This window comes from Psammomys obesus, unplaced genomic scaffold (genome assembly GCF_907164565.1).
Source record: "Psammomys obesus unplaced genomic scaffold, mPsaObe1.curated_primary_1811, whole genome shotgun sequence".
Taxonomy (NCBI): domain Eukaryota; kingdom Metazoa; phylum Chordata; class Mammalia; order Rodentia; family Muridae; genus Psammomys; species Psammomys obesus.
The window spans coordinates 14,680,281-14,688,890 of record NW_026585689.1 but is presented as its reverse complement, the minus strand read 5'-3'; positions in this window follow the sequence as shown (position 1 = coordinate 14,688,890).

Sequence of the window (8,610 nt, the reverse complement as noted above, 5' to 3'; positions counted from 1 at the left end):
TTAGACTTTAACATAAATATTTTTATGTATTTATCTACCTATCTATCTATTATATTTTAGATAGCTTTGATAAAATTAGATATTTTAAGGACATGGAAATGTTGCTTAATAAATTTATACCAATAAAAATGTCAAATAATGAGAAACACACTATTTGAAAATATATTCACTCAAATAGGCCACCCATTGGTGGGCGAATTAAATTTTAAAATGATAGTTCTTTAGAATTTTCAAAACATTTGAAATGCAAGAATTATTACAATATGTTAGCATACAAAAATCATAATTTTTACTGTAGGGTAAAATAACTAAATATATAATATTGTGGTTTTATACCTTTGCATGATTTAAAACTGCCATCATCATTATGTAAAACTCTGGAATATTTTTCCACTGCAGAAAATTGAGAAATTATATATATATATATATATATATATATATATATATATATATATATAAAGTTTACTGTATAAGACATAAACATTGATGTGATGTTTACTAAATTCTTAAATTCTTAAAGGAATAAAATTGTGTGCTCTATTTTCTTTGTATAATAACTGATTGAGAAACTGACATAGTCATGAAATCATTTATTTCTTTTTTAAGCAATACATCTGCTTTAATGAACAGTGACACCAAAAACCAAACATGATTTATTTTTCACAAGTAAATCAGTTTAGCATGCAACATTGATGCTTTTTTAAAATCTTTATATGCTTTAAAATAAATCTCAGGATCAGTCATAGTTTAGAATAACTTCATTTTTAAGAAATTCATTAGTTATGTAAATTAGATGGGGCAATAGAAATGTAGCAATGGTTTCACACTAAATCAAATCTTTAATATGTATAGACTATTAAAAGTTTTATTGAGGCTGTCGTAAATTGTCCTAATAATAAGATACCTAATGATCCTTCAACATATAGTGTCCTAGGAATTTATATTTTCATTTTATTTTTTCCAATTGTGTACTTAAATTTCTTAGTTGATATTATAATTTAAGCATTTTATTAATCTCTTAAAATATAACCTCATATTTGAAAATCTAAATGAAATGGACAATTTTCTTGATAGATTCCATCTACCAAAATTAAATCAAGATCAGGTAGAAAGATTGACTAGCCCTATATCTGCCAAGGAAATAGAAGCAGTCATCAACAGTCACTCTTCCAAAAAAAAGCCCTGGCAAGAAGGATTCAGTGCAGAATTCTACCAGACCTTCAAAGAAGTGCTAACTTCAATTCTCTCCAAACTATTCCACAAAATAGAAAGAAAAGAAACATTAGCAAACTCATCTATGAAGCCACAGTCACCTTGTTACCTAAACCACAAAAAGATCCATCAAAAAAATGAACTTCAGACCTATCTCTCTTATGATATTGATGCAAAAATACACAATAAAATACTTGCAAACCGAATCCAAGAACACATCAAAGATATCATCCACCATGACCAAGTAGGCTTCATCCCAGGCATGCAAGGGTGGTTCAACATACGAAAATCCATCAATGTAATCCACCACATAAACAAACTGAAGGAGAAAAACCACATGATCATCTCCTTGGACGCCGAAAAAGCATTTGACAAAGTCCAACACCCATTCATGTTTAAAGTCTTGGAGAGATCAGGGATACAAGGCACATATTTAAACATAGTAAAGGCAATATACAGCAAGCCTACAGCCAACATCAAACTCAATGGAGAGAAACTTAAATCAATCCCACTGAAATCAGAGACAAGACAAGGCTGCCCACACTCTCCCTACCTCTTCAACATAGTACTTGAAGTCCTAGCCAGAGCAATAAGAAAACTAAAGGAGATCAAGGGGATACAAATCGGAAAGGAAGAGGTCAAAGTGTCACTATTCGCAGATGATATGATAGTACACATGAGTGACCCCAAAAATTCAACCAGAGAATTCCTTCAGCTGATAAACACCTTCAGCAAAGTGGCAGGGTACAAAATCAACTCAAAAAAATCAGAAGCCCTCCTGTATACCAAAGACAAAAGGGCCAAGAAAGAAATCAGGAAACAACACAATTCACAATAGCCACCAATAACATAAAGTACCTTGGGATGACTCTAACCAAGCAAGTGAAAGACCTGTTTTAAAAAAAAAAAATCAAGTCCCTGAAGAAAGAAATTAAAGAAGATATCTGAAGATGGAAAGATCTCCCATGGTCATAGATCGGAAGGATTAACATTGTGAAAATGGCCATCCTGCCAAAAGCAATCTACATATTTAATGCAATTCCCATCAAAATAGCAACACAATTCTTTACAGACCTTGAAAGAAAGAATCTCAGCTTCATATGGAGAAACAAAAAACCCAGAATCTCCAAAATGATCCTGTACAACAACAGATCATCTGGAGATATCTCCACACCCGATCTCAAGCTGTACTACAGAACAATAGTAATAAAAACTGCATGGTTTTGGCATAGAAACAGAAAGGAGGATCAATGGAACTGAATAAAAGACCCAGAAATAAACCCACACATTTATGAATACTTGATTTTTGACAAAGAAGCCAAAACCATTCAATGGAAAAAAGCCAGCATCTTCAACAAATTGTGCTGGTCCAACTGGATGTCTACATGCGGAAAAATGAAAATAGAACCATATCTATCACCCTGCACAAAACTAAAGTCCAAGTGGTTCAAAAACCTCAAAATAAAACCATATACTCTAAATCAGTTAAAAGAAAAAGTGGGTAAGAGCCTAGAACTCATTGGCACAGGAGAAAACTCCCTGAACAGAACACCAACAGCATGGGCTCTAAGAGCAACAATCAATAAATGGGACCTCATGAATTGAAAAGCTTCTGGAAAGCAAAAGACACTGTTGTCAGAACAAACAACGGCCTACAGACTGGGAAAGGATCTTCACCAACCCTATATCTGGCAGACGGCTGATATCCAGAATATATAAAGAACTAAAGAAGTTAAAAACAATAAATCAAGTAATCCAATTAAAAAATGGGGAGCAGAGCTAAACAGAGAGTTCTCTGTAGAGGAATATAGAATGGCAGAGAAACACTTAAAGAGATGTTCAACATCCTTAGCCATCAGAGAGATGCAAATCAAAACGACCCTGAGATATCACCTCACAGCAATCAAAATAGCTAAAATCAAAAATTCAAGTGACAACACTGGAGAGGTTGTGGAGAAAGGGGAACATTCCTCCATTTGCTGGTGGTAATGTAAAATGGTACAACCGTTTTGGAAATCAATCTGGTGTTTTCTCAGACATTTAAGAATAGAGTTTTCTCAAGACCCAGCTATATTACTCCTAGGCATATACCCAAAATTTGCTCAAGTACACAACAAGGACATTTGCTCAACCATGTTTGTAACAGCGTTACTTGTAATAGCCAGAACCTGGAAACAACCCAGATGTCCATCAGTGGAGGAATGGGTACAGAAATTGTGGTATTTTTACACAATGGAGTACTACTCAACAATCAAAAATGAGGAAATCGTGAAATTTGAAGGCAAATGGTGGGATCTAGAAAAGATCATTCTGAGTGAAGTATCCCAGAAGGAGAAAGACACACATGGTATATTCCCATTTAATTAGACCTATCAGATATGATAAACATAATGAAATCTATACACCTAAAGAAGATAAACAAGAAAGAGAACCCGGGGTAAGATGATCAATCCTCACTAAGAAAGACAAATGAGATGGACATTGGACATAGAAGAAAACAAGTAACAGGACTGGAGCCTACTGCAGAGGGTCTCTGAAAGACTCTATCTAGCAGTGTATCAAAGCAGATACTAAGACTCATAACCAAACCTTCGGCAGAGTGCAGGGAATCATATGAAAGAAAGAGGAGTTAATATGACGTGGAGAGGACAGGAGCTCCACAAGGACCACATATATCTGGGCACAAGGTACTTTTCTGAGACTGATACTACACCAAGGACCATAAATGGATATAACCTAGAACCTCTGCTCAGATGTAGCCCATGGTAGCTCAGTAACAAACTGGTTTTCCATAGTAAGGGGAACAGGAACTATTTCTGACAGGAACTCAATGGCAGGCTCTTTGACCTCCCCACCCCCCAAAGAAGGAGTAGTCCTGCTAGGCCAAATAAGAAGACTTTGCAGCCTGTCCTGAAGATACCTGATAAAACAGGGTCAGAGGGGAGGTCTTCCCCTATCAGTGGACTTGGAAAGGGGCAGGGAGGAGATGAGGGAGGTAGGGTGGGATTGGGAGGGAATGAGGGAGCGGGATATAGCTGGGATACAGTTAATAAAATGTAACTTATAATAAAAATAAAAAATAAAATAGTAATATAAATAGAAAAATATAACCTTATGAGCATAATATTTTTGAATATTATTTTCATCTTTTTTATAGAATCATCAGACCTGCATTAAAACTTCCAATTGGTGATCCCTTTGCTTGTCAGTATTTACACATAGGTTTGATAGAAAACTTTGTAGATATGGCCATATGACTAACTTTCAAGGCTCTGAGACATGTTTTGTCCATATGCAGATGATTATATAGCTGAACATTTTAAGAATATCATGTATGGCATACTATGAGTAATAGCAAAAATTTAGCATACATGTAAAAATTGCCTCTTTTTCTTCTTTTAATTATTCATATGGTGGTCAGTTTCATAATAATTTGATACAAATTAGGCAAATTTTAGAAAAGGGAAACTCAAAGGAGAAAATACCTCTCTATGTTGACATGTAGTCAATCACAATATGGAAATTTTTGTTAATGATTGATGTGTGAGAGCCTAGCTTTCTGGGGCAGTGCCATCCATGGGATGTTCATCCTTGGTGGATCAGAAATCAGGCTAAGTAAGCAATGAAGAGCAAGCCAGTAAGCAGCCCTACTCTGTGGCTTGTACATCGCGCCTACCTCCAGTTTCTTTCCCTGCTTAGATTACTTGACCTCATTTCCCTCAATAATGTATCTTAGCTAATTCTTCTAGCAGTAGGGTGATGTGGGGTCTAAACCTTTCATCCAAATTATGCCCTGCTTACGAGAAATGTAGAGATAAATACGGATCAGTGATTGAGGGAATGGCCAACTAATGTCTTGTCCAACTAGAGGCCCACCCTATAGGAGAGAGTCAACCCCTGAACATTATCAATGTAGACAGGAGCCTAGAATAACTGTCTTCTGAGAGGCTTCATCCAGCGGATGATGGAAACAGATGCAGAGACTCAGAACCAAGCAATAAGCAGAGAGCAGGGAGTCTCATGGAGAAGTATGAGAAAGGATTGAGGGAGGCTGAGAGATCAAGGACACTACAAGAAGACCTACAGAGTAAAAGAACCTCAACCCATAGGGACTCACAGAGGCTGAAACACCAACCAGAGAGCATGCATGGGCCCCCTTCACATAAGTAACACACATGTAGATTCCTTCATGTGGGTACCCTAACAACTGGAGTGGGGGTTGTCTTTGGCTCTGTTATCTGCTTTTGATCCCTTTTCCATAGCTTGATTTTCTTCTCTGTCCTCAGTGGGAGAAGATGCACTTACTCCTGCTACTACTTGATGTGCCCTGGTGGGTGGGTACCCTTGGGGATGGCTTCCCTTCTCCTCAGAGAAGAGGAATGGGAAATAGGGAAAAGAGGATGTGATAGTGGGACTGGGAGGGGAGGAGGGAAGCTGCAATCAGGCTATAAATTGACTAAATAAATAAATTAATAAAAATAAAAAATATATTTTGTCCTGTCCTGTCCGGGTCTTTCTGTCTCCCTCTTCTTTCATAGGGTTCCATGCCCCCTGCCCAAGGTTTGGCCGTGGGTCTCAGCATCTGCTTTGGTACACCGCTAGGTAGAGTCTTTCAGAGGCCTCTGTGGTGGGCTCCTGTCCTGCTTCTTGTTTTCTCCTACTTCCAATATCCATCCCATTTGTCTTTCTGGGTTAGGATTGATCATCTTGCCCTGGGTCCTCCTTCTTGCTTAGCTTCTTTAACCTAGAACCCTTCTGGGACGTAAGCCATGGCAGCTCACTATCCAAGTGGGTCCCTAGTAAGGGGAACAGGGACTGTCTCTGACATGAACTCAGTGACTGGCTCTTTGATCTCCCCATCCCCCCATTGGAGGAGCAGCCTTGCTAGGCCACAGAGGAGGACATTGCAGCCAGTCCTGGTGAGACCTGATAGGCTAAGGTCAGATGGAAGTGAAGGAGGACCTCCCCTATAGTGGACTTAGAGAGTGGCATGGGAGGAGATGAGGAAGGGAGAGTGGGATTGGGAGGGAATGAGTGAGGGGGCTACAGCTGGGATACAAAGTAAATAAATTGTAATTAATATAAAAATAAAAATTTAATCAAATATATATATTTAAAAAGAAAAAGAAAAAAGAATTAAAAAAATTAAATAAATGCAAATTTAAAAGTTTTTTTTTCTTTTTAAATTGTATTATTATTTATTATAATTTATTCAATTTGTATCCTGGCTATGTCCCCCTCCCTCATTTCCTCCCAGTCCCATCCTCCCTCTTTTCCACCTATGCTCCTCCTAAAGAGTAAATTAATTAACTGATTTAAAAGATTACATTTGCAATATGAACAACCCATTGGCACACACTAATTATTACTCCCTAAAGCAATTCATTTCCATATTACTTACAAATGAAAATTTAGTTAAGCAAGCTGTTGTATATGTGACTTTACAAGTCCTATCAGCCTGGTGAAGCTGAGTTCTTCTTGAAAAGTTATTTCTGCTCACTGCTATCCTTACATAGAGCCTGGATCCCATGCCGGCTTCTTGGTGCTGTCTGAGGAGTCTGTCTGCCTCCTCAGAAGCAAGTACTACTTCTTCCAGATAAGAAATCCTATAACTCCTGCACAGATGTAGCCCATGGCAGTTCAGTGTCCAAGTGGGTTCCATAGTAATGGGAAGAGGGACTGCCTCTGACATAATCTGATTGGCCTGCTCTTTGATCACCTCCCCCTGAGGGGGGAGCAGCCTTACCAGGCCATGGTAGAGGACAATGCAGCCAATTTTGATGAGAACTGATAGACTAAGATCAGAAAGGAGAGGAGAACCTCCCCTATCAGCGAACTTGGGGAGTGGCATGCATGCAGAAAGGGGAGGGAGGGTGGAATCGGGAGGGAAGAGGGAGGGGCTTATGGGGGGATACAAAATGAATAAAGTGTAATTAATAAAAAATTTAAAAAAAAGAAAGAAATCTATCCTACACGCCTGCCCAACCCCTCTATCATTTGGACCTCATCCTATCACCTCATGTGATAAGTGCCCTCTAGGTTTTTCATTAAAAGTATCAAATATTTTGATTGCCATTTCAGTCAATGCATTGATATCCATCATAACTTCAAAAACAATAGCCATACAACCATATTCATGTTACTATAACACATCTCAAGAATTATTCAAAATATTAATATGACAAGCATAATGCGTGATTGCAGATTTGCAAGATAACCATGAAATACACACATTTCACATTTTTAGAAGCATTATAAAATTGCTTGTTACTGTTTTCTAAGTGTCTTACAAAATTGTTAAGACACCATCATAGTTGTGAAGTTACTGCCTGAGGCCTTCTTTTCACATTGACCGTGCACCAATAAAAACAATAAAAAAGAATGAAGAAAGCTACTGTCTCATGGAGATAAATGTTGATATCACTAGCAAAAAGAAGCATGTAAAGCAGCAATTCAAATAACATAATGTTTTAAATAAATCATCTCTTTCACTCACTTCTTCGTGTTCCAATAATTACGGGAATGTTTCTGTACAAGCAAACCCAGCACCTGTGTTTCCTACACTTACAATTCCTGATTTAATGCATTTGTTGATCTCAGAATGCTTTCCATTATAAATGGTGATACTTGATAGCATCACTTTCATTAAATGGTGCTGCTGTTTAGATTCTAATTTGACTTGAGCAAGATTTGTTTCCTCTGAAGTCCATGTTGGGTCTTGTTTTCCAGCCTGGAAACAACTGGAAGATAAATATTTTAAGAGGTGTTGAAGCTTTTCCGTTTATTCCCAAGAAACTTGAAGAGTGATGCAAGAATGGGTTATTAAGCCTCACACTGTTCCTTGCTGTTTTCTACTTAGCCGTTTTCGATCCACCATAAACCAGGACAGCAAATATCTCACGTAGACATATTTGCTTATCTTGAAGTCTTCAAACATCTGTATCAAAAGACAAAATAAATATTTAATATAATAACTATTTAACCCCTTGAGAATTTAATACAAAATATTTGATTGCATTCATCCTTCATTCTTTCTCCCAAGTTTTCCAGGATATACACTCCTTCCTATCCCTACCCACCTTAATTCATTTTTTCCAGAAGACACTCTTACAGCATATGACATGGTCCACTGGCTGCTAGACTCTTTAGCTCCCTCTTCTACATTATTTTATGATCCTTGGTGGGAGGTGTTGTGTTGTAGATGTATAAACTGGATAAACACGGCTTTCAGTTGTTCTTTGTGTTTTGACCACTTGCAGATTTCAGTAGTGAGTCAGGTGTTTTGCCACAGCTAAAGGAAATCGTAGCATTGTAACCTTGTTAAAATGTATTGTGATCTGTTAAGGGTAAATACAAGTTCTTTGCTTTCACTCTCCTGTTTTGCAATATCAAGACCTA